General features: G+C 40.8%; 1 protein-coding gene and 1 long non-coding RNA gene across 10 annotated transcripts in view; one reads left to right on the forward strand and one right to left on the reverse strand.

The window, feature by feature from the left end:
- neo1a (neogenin 1a) overlaps positions 1 to 25,556 on the reverse strand; it is a 230,305-nt gene that overhangs the window by 151,005 nt on the left and 53,744 nt on the right. The window lies entirely within an intron of this gene.
- The window catches only part of LOC133498450 (uncharacterized), a 62,393-nt gene that overhangs the window by 31,786 nt on the left and 5,051 nt on the right, over positions 1 to 25,556 (forward strand). The window contains exon 3 of one of the 2 annotated variants that reach the window (XR_009794318.1): positions 19,961 to 20,080. The exons of the other annotated variant lie outside the window; for it this stretch is intronic. This is a non-coding gene — a long non-coding RNA (uncharacterized LOC133498450). Of the gene's footprint in view, positions 1 to 19,960; positions 20,081 to 25,556 lie in introns of those variants that run through there. 2 annotated transcript variants of the gene reach the window in all.

Raw genomic sequence — 25,556 nt, forward strand, 5'->3', positions numbered from 1 at the left:
AAACATCTAGATCATGGGTTGTCATGATGTCATTTATCAATCTTGATTTATTACCCAATGACCTGACCGATTAAAAAGATCTCATGCTCACTCAGTTTGTTCTACTTTTTTTGTGGTTTATTTCTTTAGCGAATTAAAGGTCCCTCAAACCCCAAATATGCCTAATCCTGAACACAGAAAAATAACTACCCATTACGTGTGTGTGTGTTCGCACAACCATGCATGTTTGTGTGTTTTCCACATGGCGTTCACCACAATACAATGTATGCATCAACTTGATAGTATTTATGTAGCTGTGTGTGGTCCAGGATATATGTTTTAAACATAAGCCACAAGGACAGAAGGGAAAATAACTGAAAATGCTTAGCACAGTGTTGTGCAACCACTGTGCCGCGGCAGGCTACCGTGCCATGGGAAGTCATCCAATTTCACCTAAATGGCGAAAGCGAATCCACAGATAATGGGCAATCGCCGACTATCCGCGCTGTCCAATGATGGGCAGAGTAATTATGTCATCCGCTTCTATATCAGTAGGTGGCAACAGTTAGCTAATTACTTTGATAAGTGAAGGTTCAGGTGGTGGTGACGATTACAAACGAAGCTAAACGGTGACAGTGATGGAGAGGTTTTTGAAAAGGAAAGATGGTAACTCAGAATGACTCAGATGAACACTGAAGTGTGAGTGGAGGTAAAAAAAAAAAAAACAAAGACGGTTTGCTCGTGGAAAGTCTGGGATGTGAGGCAATATAGCAACAGTCATATTTAATTTGAATAACTTTTAATAGGGGATTATGACTCCAATTATGATTCCATTGTGCTTGGTGTGTGGTAAAAAGCTATGCAACAGTCCAATGGTTCCAAGTACACTTGAATGGCATCTCCACACAAAACCCTTTACTTCAGAACAACAATGCAAAGTATTTTGTTCGCCTTCATGCTCACATGGAGGAACAGGCAACAATGAGAAAAAAAACACAAAGAGAAATGAGACAGGACTTAAAGCTAGCTATCGTGTTGGTGAACTTGTAGCCATGTTTAAAAAGTCAAACACTGTGGCACAGACTTTCATAGTGCTGTAGAGAGATTGTAAATGAGATGTTTGGACCTATAGTGGGTAAAGAAATAACTCAAATCCCTCTTTCACTGAACAGCATTCCCACACGTATTGGTGACATGTCTGCAGACATCAAAAGTTTAGTTTTGGAAAAGGCCCCTGGTGGTGTGCCATGGGATTTGAAAATGAAAATGAAAAAAACACGTTACATATTAATGCTATGAGATTAACCCTGAGTAAAGTGCTTTACATTTGTGCCACAATATTGCTTCCCTATCATTTGTTCTTTGATAAACTTACAGGAAAACATTACAACATTTTGTGAAGCAATAAGGTGGTGGAAAGTGGAAAGCTATATTTTGTTCTTGATTTAGTGACTCGAGTAAAAATGAGCAAAAGAAAAAAAAAATCGCCATATGCACAAGAGCATTAGTTTTAAGTACTATGATGAATACAAGGTTATTGTAACCTATGTGTCTGATGGAACTATACAATAGCTAACTATCACTGCAACCAGAGAAACCACATTTACAGTACATCCTTACTGCAGTAGCTAGCCTCATCCTTCTACATTCTTAATCAATTAATCTCATTTGCTGGGAAAAGCAATACCACTTTACAGTGGACTTAAAGCTCTTGGGGGGCATGATTAGTCAACACAAATAGTTTCCATATATAATTGCCTCTCTCATGAAGAGTGCTTCTTGGGGGTCGCCCTCGTTCACTCCACCACGTTTGAGTGTTTGCTTAAATTATTAATATTGCCCTTGAAGGTTGTTTAGCCAAAAGGCAAGGGGGTAGTAAAAGTGGGCAGAGGCAACTTCAGTCCTTGTTTACATGCTCGTGGGGATTATGATTGAGTGCTCACCACCTCATTACCAACAGTGCTGTCAGTCATGCAGATGTTGTTGCTATGGCTTTACTTGTACAGATTTAAAAGACATAGGTGTCCTGAATATAGGCACAAAACAGATAGCAAATCACAGGCACCATCTATTCAAGTAGATTACAAATTCATGGTTGTGTTTTGCAAAGATTCAGTAAATGTGGAAGTCCTCAAGGTGAGACCAGCTGTGGTGCAGTGATATGAGGAGTGACACGCATATTGGAATTAACTTTGAACATAGAGGATAATTATCTTCAAAAGCAGTAACATTCACACTGTCAGTCAAATGTAAACACATTAAAAAGCCACATTCCAAAGAGGAAGCTACACCTAAAGTAAATAACTCTAAATTAAGGTGACCTGGTAAATTAAGAAATGTTTGGCAGAAAACATTTTTCCCCAATTTAAACATAATATGGAATTTAATCCAGTAGGGTTCTTGCAATCAAAACTGTAGCAAAGACAGTTTTAAATGATGTGGACTAGATGATTAACAGTATTCTCTTTACCACTTTTAAATAAATAATGGTATAATTCCAGGTATCAAGGTAATGTGTAATGTTAAAGCGTTCATCCTTCTCTTGAAAGATACAATGTGTTATATAAATCACAGCTACCATTATTTTTAATCTTGATGAATAGAAAAATAAAAAAATTATATTGGAGACATCAGTGGACCAAGTCCACAACCTCAGCAGTGTTCTGGAGGGTGCATAGGAGTTTGCGCAACCAGTCTACATGCAGTTTTGTAGATTTGAAGAGGCCGTTCAATTGTGATCCTTGGAAAGCTGTGTGGAGGATGCTCCAGAAGTATGGAGTACTAGTCCGCTAAATACAGGTTGTTTGGTCCTGTACAACTGATGTCAAATTTGGTCGGCATTGCCAGCAGGAGACGCCACTTTATACTCCTGCATTGCATCATGTGACATTCGCATTGCCCATTGCCGCTCCTCTGCATAGCCTCTGTGTAGCCTGCCACGCACACCCAAAAAAGTTGCTGCCGTGGAGCACATCTGTAATGATTGGCCCATTTTAGTCACATGCTGTGATGACTTACTCACCGTTCCTCACAGCTCCACATACCACCTACGGCACCCCTTTCTCGATCAATTTTGTGGAATAATTAAATGTATCATCTGGTCATTTAGGTTCATTTGTTGAAGCAGACATTGTTACATGGTCGCCACTCTTGTTTCTTTCTTCCTTGTTATGGAAAAGAAAGTAAAAACGGCTACCAGAAATGACAAAAATGTGCTCAGGAAACTCCACGATGTATCGTCCTACCTAATACCAGCTTGTATTGACACCTCTTTGGAGAGGAACTGCAGCACATTTTCAAAACTGTGCATGTGGATTGCACTGGAGTACAAAGGCAAAGTGATGGTTGGACTTCATCAAGGCTGCCCTTTGTCACCAATTCTGGTCATTACTTTTATAAAATGATTTTCCAGGCACAGCCAAAGCATTGAGGGGTGCAGTTTGGTGACAATAGTATAACAAATGATGCTCTTTGATTGCTCTAAGCCACGAACTAAATCATGCAGAAGCGGTTTACCACTTAGAATGAAGCAATTGGGATAAGAATCAGCACGTCAAAATCTGAGGATAGGGTCCTCAGTCAGGAAAATTTGGACGGCAATCTTTGGTCAAGGAAGAGATCTTGTCCCAAAGGGATGAGTTGAACTACCTTTGGGTCGTGATCACAGGTGAGGGATAAATGGAGATCGTTGCAGCATTGGCAGTAATGTGGACTGTGTATTGCTCTATCGTGGTAAATAAGAAGCTGAGCCAGAAGGGAAAGGTCTTTATTTACTGGTTGATCTACATTCCCACCTTCACCTATGGTCACGAGTGGTATTGTGTCTGAAAAAAAAACAAGATCATGTACATGAGTTTCCTCCACAGTTTGTCTGGGCTCTCCCTCAGGGATAGGGGGAAAGCCTCAGTTATTTAGGAGAGGCTGAGTCGACTTGCTGATCACCCGTGCTGAGAGAAGCCAGATGCAGAAGCATCTAATTAGAATGCTTCTTGGATGCATCCCTGGTGAGGTTGCGGCCAAGTCCCACCGTGAGGAGGCCCCAGGGATGACTCAGGACAGACTGGGGAGACTATGTCTCCCGCCTGACCTAGGAATGCCTCAGGATCCCCCAGAAGAGCTAGATGAAGTGGGAATTCCCCCTCCCCACCCTCCACCCCCATGACCTGACCTTGGATAAACAGATGAAAATCTTCACTGTGCAAGCCAGTAGAACAGGGAAATGCAGAGTTTTGTCATTGGTGACCTGGCTCCTAAAATTGCATTGCTGAAGAGATACTATACGTCACAATAATTTTTATTTGGGACATTTTATTTCAAAATGTATACACAAGCAGAAAAGTTCTCCCTGTCGCTTCTTTCTTTTTTTTTTAACTACACTGGCACCACTTTGTATGCTCGCTGGTTTGCTCCTGCCTTTCCTACACAGTATTAAAAATGCAAAAATCCGTCAACATAACATGATTTGACTCAGGTTTGATCAATAACAATGCGTATGCGAAAACAATCTATTTGCCTAATGCTGCTTTCAAAAAGAATGGAGTGGTAATTTGGCACATTAGGCAACAGTTCTGGGTGTGCCCAGTTATCTGATCAGTTTCCACATTCATTTACTTAAGCAATCAGCTTTGCACCACTTTTTAGACACACAAATCCCCCACTTAGTCTTGAGTTTACAATATATTATCGACACTTCTATGCTCCAGATTTAGAGGGATGATGAGGGAAGAGCTCTGCTTGCATGAATGTGCTCCTACTGTACAGTATGAAGCAAGGTCCTTAAAGCCATAGAATACAGTATTTGTGTGAGTTTGGTGTGGAAGATCTTAGCATAGAGCGCTGACATATGTTCGTATGGGGATTAAAAAAAAAATGGTTAGGCTCAGGATAATACTATTGGTAAATTCCAATGAAGTTGGGACATTGTGTTAAAAAGAAGTGAGAACAGAATACAATGATTTGCAAATCAGGTTCAACCTATATTTAATTTAATATACGACTAAGACAAGATATTTAATGTTCAAACTAGTAAAATATATTGTTTTTTCTTGTCAAATATCGATTAACTTGGAATTTTAGTGCTGCAACAAGTTCCAAAAAGATGGGACTACTTCATGATTACCGCCGTGTTGCATAATCTTTTCTTTTAACATTCAATAAACATTTGGGAATTGAGGACAATAATTGTAGAAACTTTGTAGGTAGAATCCACAGATCCACGAAAAGCGCCTAAGCCACGCCTACTTAGATACTGTCATTATGCACCCCAAGCTACTGATCAAAATGGCAGACACAGTGCGACAGAAGCATATTATGAGCGATTCATTACAGCGAATTCCCTATCGTATTTATGTTCCCTTCCTGCCCATGGAATCAGAAATATTGAAAAAGAGTGTACGGAAAGATCTGAATTACTTTCAACATGGATATAATCATAATGTCAAGGTTTCCCACATGGGAACGCCAGTTAAAGTTTCTAAAATGTGTTGGCCGTATGTCCATACAAAAGAATCAACCACCTCATAAACTAATATTGGACATCGAATGCGATAAGATTTCTGATGCCTATTGTTCATGCAAAGCAGGGTAAGTTTGCATTTTTATGCTACATAAACACTTAATTAAAAATGATATCTATGTTCTTAGTAGATAATTCTTCTTCTTCTGCTTCTTTTCCTTTCGGCTTGTCCCATTAGGGGTCGCCACAGCGTGTCATCTTTTTCCATCTTAGCCTATCTTCTGTATCTTCTTCTCTAACCCCAACTGCCCTCATGTCTTCCCTCACCACATCCATAAACCTTCTCTTTGGTCTTCCTCTTGCTCTTTTGCCTGGCAGCTCCATCCTCAGCACCCTTCCATCAATATACTCACTCTCTGGCCTCTGAACATGTCCAAACCATCTATGTCGTCTCTCTCTAACCTTGTCTCCAAAACATCCAACTTTGGCTGTCCCTTTAATGAGCTCATTTCTATTCCTATCCAACCTGTTCACTCCGAGCGAGAAACTCAACATCTTCATTTCTGCTACCTCCAGTTCTGCTTCCTGTTGTTTCTTCAGTGCCACCATCTCTAATCCGTACATCATGGCCGGCCTCACCATTGTTTTATACACTTTGCCCTTCATTCTGGCGGAGACTCTTCTATCACATAGAACACCGGACACCTTCCGCCAACTGTTCCACCCCGCTTGGACCTGTTTCTTCACTTCCTTACATCACTCACCGTTGCTCTGGATTGTTGACCCTAAATATTTGAAGTCGTCCACCCTCGCTATCTCTTCTCCCTGTAGCCTCACTCTTCCCCCTCCACCTTTCTCATTCATGCACATATATTCTGTTTTACTTCGGCTAATCTTCATTCCTCTCCTTTCCAGTGCATGTCTCCATCTTTCTAATTGTTCCTCTGCATGCTCCCTGCTTTCACTGCATATCACAATATCATCTGCGAACATCATGGTCCAAAGGCATTCCAGTCTAACCTCATCTGTCAGCCTATCCATTACTACTGCAAACAAGAAGGGGCTCAGCGCGGATCCCTGATGCAGTCCCACCTCCACCTTAAATTCTTCTGTCACACCTAAGTCACACCTCACCATTGTTCTGCTCCCATCATACATGTCCTGTACTATTTTAACATACTTCTCTGCCACACCAAACTTACGCATGCAGTACCACAGTTCCTCTCTTGGTACTCTGTCATAGGCTTTCTCTAGGTCCACAAAGACACAATGTAGCTCCTTCTGACCTTCTCTGTACTTTTCCACTAGCATCCTCAAGGCAATTAATGCATCTGTCGTACTCTTTCTAGGCATGAAACCATACTGTTGCTCACAGATACTTACTTCTGTCCTGAGTCTAGCCTCCACTACTCTTTCCCATAACTTCATTATGTGGCTCATCAACTTTATTCCTCTATAGTTCCCACAGCTCTGAACATCCCCTTTGTTCTTAAAAATGGGAACTAGTACACTTTTCCTCCATTCTTCAGGCATCCTTTCGCCCGCTAGTATTCTGTTGAATAAGTTGGTCAAAAACTCCAAAGACATCTCTCCAAATTGCTTCCATACCTCCACTGGTATGTCATCAGGAACAACTGCCTTTCCATTTTTCATCCTTTGTAGTGCCTTTCTGACTTCCCCCTTACTAATCATTGGCACTTCCTGGTCCTTCACACTTGCCTCTTCAACTCTTCCTTCTCTCTCATTTACTTCATTCATCAACTTATCAAAGTATTATTTCCATCTATTTAGCACACTACTGGCACCAGTCAACACATTTCCATCTCTATCCTTAATCACGCTTACCTGTTGCACATTCTTCCCATCTCTATCCCTCTGTCTGGCCAACCTGTAGAGATCCTTTTCTCCTTCTTTCGTGTCCAACCTGGTGTACATGTCTTCATATGCCTCTTGTTTAGCCTTTGCCACCTCTACCTTTGCCCTACGTCGCATCTCGATGTACTCCTTTCGCCTCTCCTCAGTCCTCTCAGTATCCCACTTCTTCTTCGCTAATCTCTTTCCTTGTATGACTCCCTGTATTTTGGGGTTCGACCACCAAGTCTCCTTCTCCCCTTTCCTACCAAAAGACACACCAAGTACTCTCCTGCCTGTCTCTCTGATTACCTTGGCTGTCTTAGTCCAGTGTTCCGGGAGCTTCTGCTGTCCATCGAGAGCCTGTCTCACCTCTTTTCGAAAGGCCGCACAACATTCTTCCTTTCTCAGCTTCCACACATTTTTCTCTGCTCTACCTTTGTCTTCTTAATCTTCCTACCCACCACCGGAGTCATCCTACACTACACCATCCTGTGCTGTTGAGCTACACTCTCCCCTACCACTACTTTACAGTGAGTAATCTCCTTCAGATGACATCGTCTGCACAAAATATAATCCACCTGCGTGCTTCTACCTCCGCTCTTGTAGGTCACTATATGTTCCTCCCTCTTCTGGAAATAAGTGTTCACTACAGCCATCTCCATCCTTTTTGCAAAGTCCACCACCATCTGTCCATCAAAGTTCCTTTCCTGGATGCCGTATTTACCCATCACTTCTTCATTGCCCCTGTTTCCTTTCCCAATGTCCATTACATCTGCACCAATCACAACTCTCTCTCTGTCTGGTATGCTCAGAACTACTTAATCTAGTTCCTTCCAGAATTTCTCTTTTTACATAAATTATGGCAGTATGCGGTCAAATGTAGGCCCAAAAATATTTGTATTCACGTGATGTGTTCAATCATGGATAAAAAATGCTTGAGAACAGACCCGAAGTGCGGCTGGAAGCTTTGAGTTTTGCCCGGCTCAGGTAGAGCTTCCTCCTTCCTCTATAGCTGCTACACTGGCTAATTGATAGGTTTCCAATGACGTCACCACCATCCTTAGACCAATCGGATCAATTAACGAAAGAAAAAAAAACTTCACGCTTCACCTATCACCTGTGTTCTTTGACCTCCGTGACACACAAGATGGCATAATTGGAAACCGATCCATTGAATAGCTTACCTTGGAACAGATGGCTTTGTGCTGATTTATCTTCGATACGTTCAGATGGACGTGAGGGGGGCCACGAGCCTTAATCCACCATTTGCATTTATCTAAATTAGGCTGTGGGGTGGGATAGCGCACAAGATATCCTCCCAGTAATCTCTCTGGATAGCGCTCGTCTCTATTACACGTTCCCCAGTTACATCAAAGCACCATATTTCCGAATTGGATATAAGCAGGACGATACACTCGCAATTTAGAGGCTTAAAGTAACCATGCATTCTCATTGTTTGTGGGTAAAGGATAGCGGCTCTGGGCAAAATAGCCGGAGTTCAGAAAATGACGCTCACTGATTGGTCAAAAAGGAGCTGTCAATCATTCTCACTGATCCATGCATTCTTATCCATTCTTGCTTGATGTACAGCTTCAGCTGTTCAACAGTCCAGTGTCTTCATTGACGTACTTTATGCTTCACAATGCACCACACATTTTGAATGGGAGACCAGTCTGGACTGTAGGCAGGCCAGTCAAGTACCCGCATTCTTTTACTACGAAGCCAAGTTGTTGTAACATACAGAACGTGCTTTGCTCTTATCTTGCTGAAATAACAAGCGTAGTCCATGAAAAAAAATATTTGCACGGCATATATGTTTCTCCAAAATCTGTATGTACCGTTCACCACTAATTGTGCTTTCACAGATGTGTAAGTTACCTATGCCCTTGGCACTAACGCAGCCCCATACCATCACAGATATTGGCCTTTGAACTTTGTGTACACAACAGTTCGGATGTTTTTTTTTTTTTTCCTGTTTGAGCCGGAGGACACAACGTCCACAATTTCTAAAAACAATGTGAAATCTGAATTCGTCTGGCCACAGAACACTTTTCCATTTAAGGCGATGTTTCTTGGTGTTTTTGGTAAATGGCTTTTGCTTTGCCTAGGAGAATTTTAAGATGCAAGTAGGGCTGTAGCGCCGAAGTTTATTTACTGACATTGCTTTTCTCAAGATTTCCTGAGCCCAAGTGGCGATATCCTTTACATATTGATTTTGGTTTTTGAAGCAGTGTCACCTGAGGGATCGATGGTCACTGATATTCAATGTTGGTTTTCGGCTTTTCCACTTACATGAAGTGATTTCTCTATGTTCTCTGAAGCTTTTGATGATATTATGGAGTATAGATGTTGAAATCTCTAAATTATTTGCAATTGTACATTGAGGAACACTGTACTTAAACTGTTTAATTGTTCTCTCATGCACTTGTTCACAAAGAGGTGACCCTTGTTCCATCTTTGCTTATGAATGGTGAAGCAATTGAGGGAAGTTCCTTTTAAACCCAATTATTTAAACCCTTATTAATATTGTTATTATTTAAACCCTTTTAAACCCACCTGTTTGCGATTAGCCTATTCACCTGTGGGATGTTCCAAACAGGTGCTTGATGAGCATTCCTTAAGTTTCTCAGTTTTGTCTCAGCTTTTTTGATACATGTTGCAGCCATAAAATTCTAAGCTAATGATTATTTGCTAAAACCAATAAAGTTTATCAGTTTCAACATTAAATATCCTGTTTTTGTTTAGTGTATTTAATTAAATATAGGTTGAACAAGGCGGCCCGGCACGGTGGCTCAGCTGGAAAGCATTGGCTTCACAGTTCTGAAGTCCCAGGTTCAATTTTGGACGCGCCTGTGTGGAGTTTGCCTGTTCTCCCCGTGCCTGCGTAGGTTTTCTCCGGGCACTCCGGTTTCCTCCCACATCCCAAAAACATGCAACATTAATTGGACACTCAAAATTGCCCCGAGATGAGCGCCGCTATTTGTCTCGATGTGCCCTGCAATTGGCTGGCAACAAGGTTAGGGTTTACCTCCTTCCCGTTGGCAGCTGGGATAGGCTCCAGCACTCACTGTGACTCTTGTGAGGATAAGCGGCTAAGAAAATGGATGGATGGGTGGACGGATGGATAGGTTGAACATGATATGCAAATCATTGTATTGTGTTTTGTTGTTGTTTGCGTGATGTTTAACAACATCTCAACTTCATTGGAATTGCGTTTGCACTCTTTTAGGCATCTGAACTCTAAATGAATAGAGATGTGAGTTAAAGTTGTACAGGCAAAAACAAAGCACACAAGAAATGAATGTCTGGGCTGTTTAAAAGGATTTTTGATGGCTTCATTGCCTTATGACTTGATTCTGGGTGGTCTCCAACTCTTTCCTCGAAATCCCTTTTATAAGCTCTTCGGCGTTAAGAAAAAAAGTGAAACAATGAGAACAATCTGTTAAAACCGTGTGTGTAAGGGTGGCAAGTTATGTTGTGAGGAGATTTTACTAATTGCATAGTTCCGTTTGGTTTCCTGTCATGAGCACAGACAACACAAAAAGGTAATAGAGAAGCCATTCTGACACGGATTATAGAAATAGAAACCAAAGCAAAATGATGCAAAGCTAACACTGTTACCCTGCATGAAAACTGTATTACAAGCCCCCAGACTGAAACTATGCAAAAGAACTCAAAAACAAATCCTGTATTTGCAAACATCACCTCGAGGCCTGAGGCTCTTGATTTCAGTTTCCACTCTTTTTTTCGGCTATGGTACATTTCTTGACACATGAACTTGTTTGTACATGCCATTGGGCTGTGATAGCTCAATATATTCTAGGGGGTCTGCTAAAGCACTGCCTCATCACCACTAAATGTTTTCCATGAGGACTGAAAAAAACGCAATACATATAGTGCTGGGCTACTGTGGGTTTTGAACAAAGCTTTCTCCTTTTCTTTCCATTTTCAAGAGAATGAGCATCTGTTGCGTTAAAAGGCAGAGGTGATAATTGGTCTTGGCTCTTTCGATGCACGAAAAACGCCATAATGTGTCCTAATCATATTAAGAGAGCCCTGCCTGATCAGCAAAGTCCATCCAGACATAGTCAAATAAACTCACAGATTCCTCAGTGGCGGGTGCATGCATGGCTGACATCACCTCTTGTAAACCTTAATATAAGAAAGAAAGACCAGTCAAATGGAGGGCATATGGTCCGTCTTAAAAGTATGACTCTTGATGAAAGACTGTAGATGTGAAGTGTACAACTTGTCATGTCAGCAGGAGGACAAAGGCTGTCTGGAACCATGTGCCCACACCCTAGGGGCATAACCAATGTTCTTGCACTCCTAGACAGTCAACATGGTATTTCCTGAAAACACAGGGAGCAGGGACTAGGCACACCACAAGATGTATTTTGGGCCTGTGGGTAAAGTTTTCTGTTTACCCGTCCTGGGATTTGTCTTTCAACTTTCACCCGAGATAATCCTTTTATATAACTCTTAATTTTATTTTCTTATTTATCTGATCAAAATTTGAAATGGCATATACAGTTTGAAAGGTAAACGTAATATATACAGAGCACGGTTACATCTGCCTCATAGTTGTGATGTCACGGGTTCAAAACGAGTCTCCCCTGTGTGCAAGAGAAATATCCGTGTGGTTATTTGGGTTTTCTCAGGGTACTCCGGTTTCCTCTCACATCAAAAAAATATGCATGATAGGGTAAATTATCCATCCAACTATGATCTGTACCCCTATTCTTCCAAGAGTCATGGGCATACTGGAGCCTATCCCAGCTATCTTTGGCAAGAGGCAAGCTACACCCTGAACTAGGTGCTAAACAATCACAGGCACATATAAACAACTACTCACACCCCATTCACACCTACGGACAATTTAGAATGTTCAATCAACCCAACACACGTTTTTGGAATGTGGGAGGAAATTGAGTGGCTGGAGAAAACCTACGCAGACACAGAGAGAACATGCACAGTCCACACAAGCAGATCCAATCAGAAGATGGAGTACATTATGCATGCATGATAAATGGACAATTAAATAAAGATACATAGTGTAGCTGTTATCTAAGTTAGCACGGAAATGTAAGGGTATTAGAAAGGACATCTCTGACTGTGTGATGTATCAATGTTTTTTAAGGTTTCTATCTAGTCAATATTATTTGGCGAGAGAACACCAGAATAGGAGTTAAAATGACACACACAAATTGGGAGTCAAAATAGGTGACCATTTTACAGAACTGAAGATTTGCTTGGCTGCATCTTGCACAATTGTCCTATTCCTTCAACTGCGGTGTGTGAATCACTCAATAAGGGGCAATATCTGTCATAGTTGCGTTGATTTTAGGCTTTGCATGTTCAGGATTTTTGGGGCTGATCACCAATAACCAATGACTGATCCAATCACAATAAGGAACAATGTGCATAATTATAATACCTTTTGATTTCTGTATATACCTGTGTACTTAATTGGTCAAAAAATTATATTTCGAATAAATAATGTATCTTTGTTCATCTATTTATGCTAGTGTGGCATTCTGACAGACAAAACAAATGGATATTAGATGGCAGGAAATGCTACACATACAGTAATTAGTGTATCCCACATTTTGTGACAATTTTGTTAGTTGGTGTCCTGTGAGATTTTTCAGTTGCCTCCTTTAAGGTTCAAACTCATTGCCCTAGTCAGGTCATCTATTCTAATCAGTCAGGTCAAACCAACATTGCAACCTGACCGAAATAATAGGTGCTAACTTACAGTAGATACATTAATTTACTGTAATTAAATTACTTCACCTACACCAAAACATTAAAGCACAATTCGACAAAACGGCAGCATGTTTACGCATTGTATTGTATTAAAAGTATGGAACCATAACGTAAGCAAGCCTTAAAGTGCCACTCTCATGAAATGAATGATTTTTTGTATGTTATTAATGAAAAAACGGCAGCCGGTATGGACCCATGTGTTTTTTTCACCACAAAACATTATTTTGACGTATATTGCTTTTTGTAACTCCCGCCATGAAAATCCTCTCGAGGGATTTGTTTTTGACAAGAAGCAGGAAGTGACATTAAGGGCAGTAGTGCACTCAATCGTTCTCGTATGTTTATACTATTTTTTACCTGTTGGAAGGGAGCTTGTTGTTCCTCGTGCTAGCCAAAATGTCAGCTCGTTGCATTGCTGGATATTGCTCGAACGCTCGGGAGGAGGTATTTACCTTTCATAAGCTTCCAAAAGACCTGGTTCGTCATGAAAAATGGATTGCATGGGTGCAAAGGACGAGAGCTTCGTGAGTTCCAAATGACAGGTAGGTGTGTATAGAGCTACTAAAAAAAAAAGAAAAAAAAAAACAATAGATGGGGAGGAGCACGTAATCCTTTCAGAACGTAACAAAAGATCCACGTCTGTAAGTCAGAAGTGCTAAATGTGCCGATGTGCCCGTTGGCGCCGTGTCCGCTGATCTCAGCTTCGGCCGAGCTTACGTGTCCCACGAGCCGTTGCCGAAGCCGTGCCTCGCAGACGAGCTCGGCTTTGGTCGGGCTGGCTCATACATACTGTCTGGGAGTCTATTGTTAGTTAGAAGTGATCCGCATATCATCTAAATATGGCTCGAAACAATAGGGTAATATTGCCCCGGACACTTCACTTGATTGTAAGATGTTCTCTTCTTCGAAAAAAGCTTCCGTGTCTGAAGGAGCATGTCTCATAGTAGGGGCCACAGCATGTTTTCAATGACGAATGTCCGGTGTGACATCATGGGAAGTAGATGCAGCCAATATGGCAACCACTTGGATGTAGAATAACACTTCTGCAACTTTGCGCATGGATGATGTGCTCTTCGCTCATGTTAAATTTTTTGTATAGACATTGAAGTGAATAAAGTTATATGGATTTTTCATTTCAATATCCATTTTAGAATATTTATAGGGATGACACTTGGGCTTTAAATGGACATCATCTCCTGAGCACCGGTGACCACAATACACGTTTTCCCCATTTTAATCTTATAATACAATCGGTGCAATCCACTGTTGATGACGCCATAACCATGACGAGCGTATCCGGTCACATTTGAGTTGGCAAGCTAAAGCCCAATGATTGTAAAAAATGGGATGTGGTCGTATCAAAAAATCCCAAATTTTATTGTAGAATTCTGACAGTGCAATTGTGAAATACGAAATCTGTTGTAGTCTGATACGGGCATTACATGTTGTTTGTCTCAGACAAGGCTTTTTATTATTATTTTTTTTTTCATAACTATTGGCCAACAGATATTTACAGTACTGCGTCAAAAGACATCCAAAAAGGCTAAGAATAAACTAGCTTTTGGACTGAGTTTCCTGTGCAAGATGGCAATGCAGAGTAAACGTCTTTTGGAGAAACAAATAATAGATGTCATCGGATTGGTGAAATATGACATTGAAGGCGATTAGCCGATCAAGATAATATCCTAGATATCGTCCAAAACTGACAAGTGCAATCACAATGTTGTAGTCGACTTATTTGACATCATGCATATCCATGCCACCAACTGGTACAATTAACAGCTTAAACAATTGTTGAATAACAAATGTTTTTTTCTCAGTACAACACTTACCCCCAAGACATATCTGTCTTTTGTTTTTCTTTGAGATGAACAACAAAAAGAAACAGTCTTACACTTTGGAATATAAGACTTCGTGTCTTGACAAAACTTGCATTCCCTCTTCCTCTCTGATCCCATGCAGGCTAATGTGTTATTACTAGGAATCGCGTTGTTCCTGTACTAGGACTTGAAGTGTGTTGACTTGAGCATCCAAGTAGCATCACAACAAAGCTGCTAAAAATATCCCTGGTTTTATAAGAAGACAAAGAAAAAGACAAACTGTTTCAAAATGTCCACTATGGAGTAGTGTCAAATTTCACAGGGATTATTTTCATTATGGTCAATAAATACACATAGAGCTGTACTGTATAATGAACATATAATTGGGCTCTAAACAATCAAAGGGTAAAAGGTAAAACAATCACAAGAAGAGCCTTGCAGAGTACAACAACCTCGATCCCTTACTTGAACTGTATGCATGTTGCAAAAACTTAAAATGAATATCTTTAAAAGTATTTATGAGCCATCCATCCATCCATCCATCCATCCATCCATCCATCCATCCATCCATCCTCACTAGGTAATCAAGTTATAAACACAGAAATAGCTTTCAAGCAGCATTCTAATTTGATATTTCATTTTATTTAATTATTCCAATTACCAATGAATGCACCTTGATACAAACAACCAAATTGGCCACTTGATGGGTATTCACAGTATAATGGGCCAGTCACACAGGTATTGAGTGCAAACTTGTGTACTTCATAGGGGGTGGGAGACAGGGGAGTGGCGCTCCTGTATTATCGTAGCAATCAAATAGAGTTGCCATGGCAACTTGAGCCATCACAGCCTCTATGGAGTAACCAGAGAGTACTGACCCCTTGGGACCACCTGACCACCCTCCCCTCTTGCCGCTGGTGCATTTGTGGGAGGGTCACAGGTATCCACAGGTATGAGGCAATGATCAGAAAGTCCCCCTGTAACAACACATTTCATTTGAAAGCCCTTGCCATTTCAAAAACACATTGATCATTTTAGAGCTAGTACTCAAATATAAATAGCCAAACCAGGAGTTCGACCATGTTGATGGAAATAGCAGAGGAACAGGGGGATGACAGAGGGAAGGATTAGATGCACACCTCCACTCAACACAAAATAAGCAGTGGCTTGTGTGCATATATGTATGTACTGTATGTGTGCACTCACACACTCTCACAGCACACAATGCCTCCTCATGTTAACACACTAGTAGGTATTGTCTGCAGAATAAGGCGCTCACTGGGTGACTCCTACTCAAGTACACTGGCTGTACCATGCCAAACTAGACATATCCCTCCAGGTCTTTAACTGTTTACTATCCATCCGTAATGCCATCAGAACTTCCTGGTGTATAGTTCTGTGAGAGGATTCCCACTTGGGCTGGGCATTAAGGTCCTCACAATTCAATTGGATTTTGATTCTTTAACTTGTAACTTGTTGCCATTCAATATTCATTTAAAGTCGATTCAGTAAGACGTATCAATACACAAATAAGGGAAAATATTTTCATCTTTGGAATATATATTTTTGATGCCATGTACGACATGTACAGTATGATGTTACGTTGTATGTCACATCACATTCTTTCAAGTATTGAAACATCTGAAAATAAAAATGTGCATGGAATGTATTTGTGCACATGGACTACATTTTACATACATACTACAAATTTAAATAGAAACACACTCCATCCATTTTCTGAGCTGCTTATGGTCATGACTTTCGCAGGAGTCCTGGAGTCTATCCAAGCTGTCATCGGGCAGGAGGCAGGGTACAGCCTGAACTGGTTGCCAGTCAATCCCATGGGCACATGGAGACAAGAGAACAGTCGCACTCACAATCATACCTAGGGGCAATTTAGAGTCTTCAATTATCATACCATGCATGCTGTTGGGATTACAGAGGAAAAAGGAGTGCCCGGAGAAAACCCACTCAGGCACAGGGACAACATGCAAACTCCACACAGGCGGGGCCGGGATTTGAACCCCGGTCCTCAGAACTGTGGGATCAACGCTCTACAGCTCCTCCACTGTGCCGCTTGATTTTGATACTGATATCATATATACTGTATGTCACATTCATCTATGAATGGCAGAGCACAGACCTGTTGTTGCTTTTGTGCAGCTAAAGATTACAAGCTTGAAAACACTTCTCAACTGTATGCACATTTTCTGTGACCAGCGGACACATTACTTGCATAACTCAAATTCTTGATCCGAATATACAGAGGGTAGCCCACTAAAAATACACTTTTGGAAACAATACCAGTCAAATCTTTGGTTTCAACACCATGAAAAACTGTGGACAAACGTTTTACTACAACTGTACATTATGTCAGAAAAGATAATCTTTGAATGCGTGTAGTACAAAGATGGGAGGAAAGAAATCTCATGTTTTCACTAGGCTGTCTTTATGTTTGCTGTATGCAAGACATGTGAGTCCAAGGAATGACAAATGCATAAGCTTGGTTGTCTCTATCCATCCAAGGTTTTTAAAGTGCTATCTTTATAGTAACCTCAGCCATATCACTCAATACACCCAGGAAAGGAGAAGCACAGCCATCTCATTCTACCGAAGCAATAGCAAGGTGTAGAAAGCACCCAATGCAACCATGAATGCACCCAACCCCCATTACACCAGCAAAGAATTGGATGTGTTACCCTGCTTGGCACTGACACCTCAGACACCCCATGTAGCTCCCTGCCATGAAATCTGCTTGCCTGCTAGGTTTGCAGGCCAAGAATATCGCACCATGCAAACACATGTGTCACTTCCCTTCCCCCTCCTGTTGCTTAGGATTCCCATTTCACCATGCATGATCATTTGCATCTCATTATCCAGGGAAAACGAACACTTTATTTGGCTGTGTGTCTGGTTTACCAGACTCATTTCTGTGCTAAAAGCAAATTGCTCATGGATGCATGTGTATTGTAGTGGTTTGCACATAGATGCAGGCATCCCTTTTTGTGTCAATTGGGGTTAAAGTAACTTTAATCGCAATATCCAACTGCTGCTCAACAGGGTGTAATTAAGGCAATGGAAGGAAAGGTGCCTTATTCTTACTTTAAATTTTGTTTTAAATTAAATAAAATCACCTGACAATGCCCTTTATATTTCCATACGTTGCATGAGTTCTTTAAATAAATCAATATACAGTTATGTTAAGGATATAAACATTTGAACACCTCCACTATATTGCAAGTTTTCCCACTTGGAAATCATGGAAGGGTCTGAAATTTTCATCGTAGGTGCATGTCCACTGTCAGTGAGATAATCTAAAAAGAAAAATCCAGAAATCACAATGTATGATTTTTTTTAACGATTTATTTGTGTGAGCCAACTGCAAATAAATATTTGAACACCTGCCCATCAGCTAGAATTCTGACCCTCAAAGACCTGTTCGTCCACCTTTGAAAGTCTACCTTTACTCCATGGATTATCCTGAATCAAATGCACCGGTGTGAGGTCGTTAGCTGCATAAAGACACCTCTCGACCCCATACAATCAGTAAGACTCAAATTTGTAACATGGCCAAGACCAAAGAGCTATCCAAAGACACCAGAGACAACATTGTACAACTTCACACGGCTGGAAAGGGCTACGAAGAAATTGTCAAGCCGCTTGGTGAAAAAAGGTCCACTGGTGGAGCAATCATTAGAAAATGGAAGAAGCTAAACATGATGGTCAGTCTCAATCGGAGTGGAGCCCCGTGCAAGATATCACCTTGTGGGGTCTCAATGATCGTTAGAAAGGTGAGGAATCAGCCCAGGACTACACGAAAGGACTTGGTTACTGACCTGAAAAGATCTGGGACGACCGTTTCCAAGGTGACTGTAATACACTAAGATGTCATGGTTTGAAATCATGAATGGCACAGAAGGTTCCCCTACTTAAACCAGCGCATGTCAAGGCCCGTCTTAAGTTTTCCACTGACCATTTGGATGATACAGAGGAGTCACGGGAGGAAGTTTTGTGGTCAGACGAGACCAAAATGGAATTTTTTGTTCATATTTCCACTGACTCTGTTTGGAGGAAGACGAATGATGAGTTCCATCCCAAGAACACCATCACTACTGTGAAGCATGGGGGTGGCTGCATCATGTTTTGGGGGTGTTTTTCTGCACTTGGAACGGGACGACTGCACTGTATTAAGGACAGGATGACCGCGGCCATGTATTGTGAGATTTTGGGGAGCAACCTCTTTCCCTCAGTCAGAGCATTGAAGATGGGTCGTGGCTGGGTCTTTCAACATGACAATGACCCGAAGCACACAACCAGGAAAACCAAGAAGTGGCTCCGTAAGAAGCATACCAAGGTTCTGGCATGGCCTAGCCAGTCTCCATACCTAAACCCAATAGAAAATCTTTGGAGGGAGCTGAAACTCCGTGTTTCTCAGCGACTGAGAAGAAAGAAGATCTGTGTGGAGGAGTGGGCCAAAATCCCTCCTGCAGTGTGTGCTAACCTGGTGAACAACTACAGGAAACGTTTGACCTCTGTAATTGCAAACAAAGGCTACTGTACTCTGGTGTTCAAATACTTATTTACAGCTGTATCACACAAATAAATCGTTAAAAAAATCATACATTGTGATTTCTGGATTTTTCCTTTTAGATTATCTCTCTCACAGTGGACATGCACCTAGCATGAAAATTTCAGACCCCTCCATGATTTCTAAGTGGGAGAACTTGCAATATAGCAGGGTATTCAAATATTTATTTTCTTTACTGTAATAATCAAGCAAAAACTCCTTCCTTATTGATTATAACCATAAAGATATTTAATCACCAAAGCGCATAGGTGAATGTGCCAAAGATAGCTGGAAAGGATAGATGTCTATGTTCAAATTTTGTCTGTAATTAGCAATTTCACTAATATGGATTAGCAATGCATGACAAGTAATGTGCTTTGTTTGTCCCACAAGGAAACTATTGCTCCAAGTTTCAGCCAGACAAGGAAAAATATCCGAATGGCATGTGGGAGAGATAATATATCCTATGGACAAATAATCACACCCTTCCATCTTTCCTTTCTTTTGTATACACAGGCGATGGTGTCATTCAGTATTCGACCTGACAAGCACAGCAAATCACCGCGACGTGGAGTATCAAGAGGAAGTGGGTTTTAGCTTTGTATAGCGCTGCCGCAAGTGAGATGGGGTGGGGGGAGTCGGAGGACTGTTGGGGAAATAGAATGGAATAGAGGGTGCCAGTGACTGAGGGTAAAACAATCAAATAGAGTAGCACCATTAGGTGTTAACAAATCAAGACGATTCCAAAACTTCCTGGTAGTTTTAGAAGCAGTGCATATAGAGGGCAATAACATTTCTACCTTGAGCTAGGGATGATCTGAAATTGAGTTATGAGGAAGCCCTGCTAATACCATAAGAGATGCCTCAGACTGTTTTCACAAGCTTTTTTGGCGTCAGTCAGTAGCTATGTACTTAAGCATAGGGGCCACAGAGTTCGCTGTCACTAGGCAGACGGGAACTATACATTTCATTTCATGTGATGTATTAAGTACAAATCATCTTCCATACTCTCACAAAACGAGCAGATACAAAGCAAGAAATGATTTTACATCTATTATCACTGACATTTCTTTTTCTCCAGCATTACCTGAACATAACAGACCTCAGTGTATGTCTTTGAGGGTATAGAGCTCGTGCACGTGACATCACCATTTTCACAGCGTCATATTGCCGGTCAAACAAAGCTGCTCGACATTGTGGGAGACATTGAACCGGAGGAGAATATTTACAATACCCAAGACCTGTTGTGCTGTTGGTTGTCACGACAGACAGGACAGATATTCAAAGAGACCATTCTATGGAATACCATTTGAAAACACCAGAAAATATCGATGGATTTCGGCAATTAAACATAATGGATGGTGCCCAACCAAAATACACACACGCCTGCGTAGCGATCGCTTCATTTCAGGTAGGAATTATTATTCTCAATGTCAAATTACCAAAAAGAATTTATAATGCCTAGGTGGCTCATTTGAGAACAATGCGTATTTAAAAAAAAAAAAATGTCTGTCACAGTGGTTTACGGAGGTTAAGTGTGGTTCGCAATCACTTCCATATACCTTCCATGGAGACAACGCCGTCCTCTTTTTTTTTCCCAATCATAGTTAATGAATGAGAGTTGGTGTAAAACCAGGGGTCATATTTGTATATGTATTGAATCCTAGCGGAAAAGATCAATGGACTCCGGCAAAGGTTAACCTGTCGGCGAACACACTTCTGCGTTTACGAGCTGTCAACTGTCGTCTTAGTTTCAATCATTGTTAATGATTGCGAGTTTGTGTAAAACCAGGCGTTATTTATTTAAATATTGGTATTTGTACTGAATACTAGCTGAGAAGATCGCTGGATTCCTGCAAAGGTAAACGTGTCACCGAACACACTTCCGCGTTCACAAGCCGTCAAAACCGTCACTATGTGGGATTTATTCCTGATGAGAACAGATCCAGCAACAAAGTATTCATATGCATCCAGACTTTTATACGCTGTCAAACTTTTCTGTGTAAATCTTGACGACTTACTCACCAGTTACATGTGTAGAACCAGTTGTCCAAGAAAAGCAGAAGTCCAATTCCTTATCGTCGAAAACATCAATTTTGGCATTAAATACGGGTCCTCTATGCCGAGTTTATCTATTTTTTCCACATAGAATTGTTTTTTTCACCTTCTAAATGTCTCATGGTATCAGACAAGACTGTGGGTTGTGCTATAAGACATATTTTTGTGTCGTCTCTAACCGACTTAGCATTGAACAATGCTTTGCTGGACCGGCAATATGGCGAGCGAAACAAAAGCCACGTGATTCTATGATGTAGGTGCAGGAGCTCTATAGAGAGTGGTATAAAACCCAACTGGACTATTGTGCTGCCTCAAAACTGGAGGTAGCAGAAATGAAGATGTTGAGGTTCTCGCTCGGAGTAAGCAGGTTGGGTAGGATTAGAAATAAGCTCATTAGAGGGACAGCCAAAGTTGGATGTTTTGGAGACAAGATTCGAGAGAGCAGACTTCGATGGTTTGGACATGTTCAGAGGTGAGAGAGTGAGTATATTGGTGGAAGGGTGCTGAGGATGGAGCTGCCAGGCAAAAGAGCGAGAGGAAGACCAAAGAGAAGGTTTATGGATGTGGTGAGGGAAGACATGAGGACAGTTGGGGTTAGAGAGAAAGATGCAGGACAAGCCAAAAGGAAAAGAAGAGTGGAGGCTAATCATTTTATAAGTGTGTCAAGTCATCAAAATGCAATTATGACCATTATCACACCCAAAAAAAGTCAGTGTCATATCTTGAAGAGGAGCACAAAATCAATAAGTGCACAGTGACGCAAGCATGGATGAGTGGGTGATTTCTGCAGATTGCTGCTACTCTTCAATGTTAAAGGCACTCCATTGCACAGTTCATTAACCGGATTCATTAACCAGTTGTTAACTCTTATTCAGAATCAATTTACTTCTGATCTCTCTGGCTGTTTGAAGCCAAGTAAACCCGCACAGGAAAACCTGACGCTAATCTAACAAAAACAAATGGAATGCATTAGCCGGACATTTCATGGTCGAGGGCAAACCATTTAGTTTCAGATTTCATCGCAATCAACTGACCCAAAAGTCTATCAGACAGCTTAAAATAGAGGATGCAGTTGATAAAAGTATTTCCCTTTAAAGTTACGGTATTTTCCTTTTCTTTTTTTACTATATGGGATGTTATATTTTCTTAATCTTGCCTTAGTATACATGTGAAATATGAATTAAAATGATCCAAATATTCTTGAGTTACAGACCAATATTGCGCACCAGGCTGAAATGAGGTCATTCAAATTTCTCCAGTTTATCAACGTCATCAGCGAAGATCTCCGCCTTCTTCTCCACTCAAAGACGGTCTGTCGACATAAATGCGTGTGCTCTCGCAAGTGGGTCTTTTACACAGAGGCAACCAATTAGAGGAAAGGTGGCGATCTTAGAAAAATATGGACAAAGCAGATACAGAACCAGGTCAAACCCAACTGGCTGTTTCAGGGGCCTTCTCTGGACACTCGTATGACAAAATCAAAGTTTGTTTTTTTTTTAAGTGAAAATGACACTTTTATGGAGGAACAGTGTAGCGCATTGGACTGGGGTTCAAATCCCGTCATCTCCCACGTAGCCAAAAATATGCATTAATTGGACACTCTAAATTGCCACTATGTGTGATTTTCTCTGTGTGTCTCTATTGGCTGACAACCAGTCCACAGTCTATACCCTGCCTCCTGCTTGATGACATTTGGGATTGGCTCTAGCACTCTTGGGACCCTCGTCGGGAAAAGCAGCTCAGAAAATGGATGGATGGATGGATGTTGAAGAGTCACTCTATGGAGGTCTAAATAGCCAAACATGGGAACTTTCAAAGAAATTTCCCAGAGATGCTTCCAAGTTTGAATTTTTTTTTTTTTTTTTTTTTTTACAAATTATGGATTAACTCAGTCAGGTCCAGTTGAAGAAGGCCACATTGAATTGTTTTATGATTTAAAAAAAAAGTTTCAAATAGGTAGGACAGCGCTTACTGTAAAATACAATGTCAGTTGAATTACCAAGATAATGTAATAATACCCTGATTTGTAGAGTCACATTACAGCAGTTACAGATTTGGTGCCAGCGCAATCTACTTAGACCATATTACTTTGTCAAGGCTTAGAACAATCCTTTTTGAGGATTAAGTCAAAGCCAAATAGCATGGCCTTTGGGAACTGAGCTTCTCACAACAGGCAAATGAAGTGAGGTCAAATAAACAGCAGCAGATGATGGCAGTGGGAGAACCGGTCCAATTTCTCTGAACTTTTCCTCTCACTGACTTTAGCTGATGAGTGTTGACTCAAGGCCTGTGCCATCATTTTATGTGGCCTGTGAAAGCAAATGATCTACAGTTGATACACACACACACATACACACACACACACACACACACACACACACACACACGTGTATATAAATGTCTTAAAGGCTGCCAAATTTGAATGAAAAAAATAAAACCAAAAACACCATGCGTGTACTCAAAAGTGTCAAACTGTGACAAAGAACTTTACATTGCCTCTCCAGTGAAGGGTACGTTTATTCTGACCAGTAAAAATACATGAGTCCCATAGCAAAAATCTCAACCCAAATTTGGTAAACTATTCAAATTCTGGTTTTGGGGAAAAATAGGGAATTAAGTTAAAGTTAATAAAGAGTAAGTTCCTTTCAGCTTGTCCCATCAAGGGTCGCCACAACATAACATCTTAGATGAACACTCATATTTGCTCGGCACAGTTTTTTCGCCGGATGCCCTTCCTGACGCAACTCCCTTGGGGAATAGAGGCCCCAGTGAGATACAAACTCACGAGCCCTGGTTTACTAAACCAATGCTCCACTGAGTTATGGGGCTTCAAGTAAGCAAGTAAATAAATACATGTAAATACATACATCAACAAACCTGGGGTCAGATAATAGTTAGTATTGATATGGGGTTTAAATTACTTTTATTTGTTTATGCTAGTCAATGGGAATAGGGCTGCGATTGGCTGGCAACCAGTTCAGGGTGTACCGTGCCTCCTGCCCAATGACAGCTGGGGAAGGCTCCAGCACTCCTGCGCCGCTCGTGAGGATAAGCGGCTCAGAAAATGGATGGATGTGAATAGGGATTGCAGTCACAAAGTAATCCTAATAAAAAAATGCACACATACCCTCCCCAATGTTTTTAAATCTTTCTTGAGTAATGTACTCTAAAATACAGTATAAACATTTGATTTACATTATTTTGAAAATGACTGCCAGTCATAATTCAGTACAATGAAAATTCATACATAATTAAAATGGAATTACAAATCCTCTTACATAAGAGACAGTCATCAAGTATTAAAGAATTTATTAGAAAATTATTTTCTTTCCTCTTCCACACACACATTGCTTCTTTAGAGGACATCAACCCTTATTAATAAACAGCAACCTACAGCCTGCTATAAAAAGAAATAACCACGCCCCTTATCTGTGACAAAGACAAGAGTACACAGTAGAAGAGTAACCACTGAGCATCCAATTTTCCACAGCATATCACAGCGGATTGTTTGGAGCTTAAAGATGAATAAATCATTTCAATATGGCTTTGTTGGAAGGGGCAATTAGATGTTGCAGCTTGAGGCTAATCAAATCCTCGACTCTATCCTCTTCCTTCCATTAGAATAGGCACAATGTGGGCTGTGACACCGAGACACTGAACATTAATAGTTATATTGCTTGCCGCCTCTTATTGCCACATTTGTTTAAACCAGCTGTATGCCTAAAGTAGTTATTTATTTATATGTGCAATTAATTTCTGTACCAGGGGGATTTGTACTGGGTGCTGAGTGTGTCCAAACAGTAAAGGTCAGGGATCAAAATAAAAAAAAAAAAGTTTAAAAAAAAAAATCAATTAACCGCTTCGCAGGCCCTAGTTGAAAAAGATCAGCGACATCCACCACCTTTGCCATTTCTGTACTGTACCTTCAATTCGGCAAATGAAATTGAATTCTCATATTATCTTAATCAATTTACATCTGAACAATGACTTTACATTCTGGTGAGGTGAATAAAAAGATGGCCGGGGATTTGTGTTAATAATCCCAACAGTCATC

Source organism: Syngnathoides biaculeatus, chromosome 3 (genome assembly GCF_019802595.1).
Source record: "Syngnathoides biaculeatus isolate LvHL_M chromosome 3, ASM1980259v1, whole genome shotgun sequence".
Taxonomy (NCBI): domain Eukaryota; kingdom Metazoa; phylum Chordata; class Actinopteri; order Syngnathiformes; family Syngnathidae; genus Syngnathoides; species Syngnathoides biaculeatus.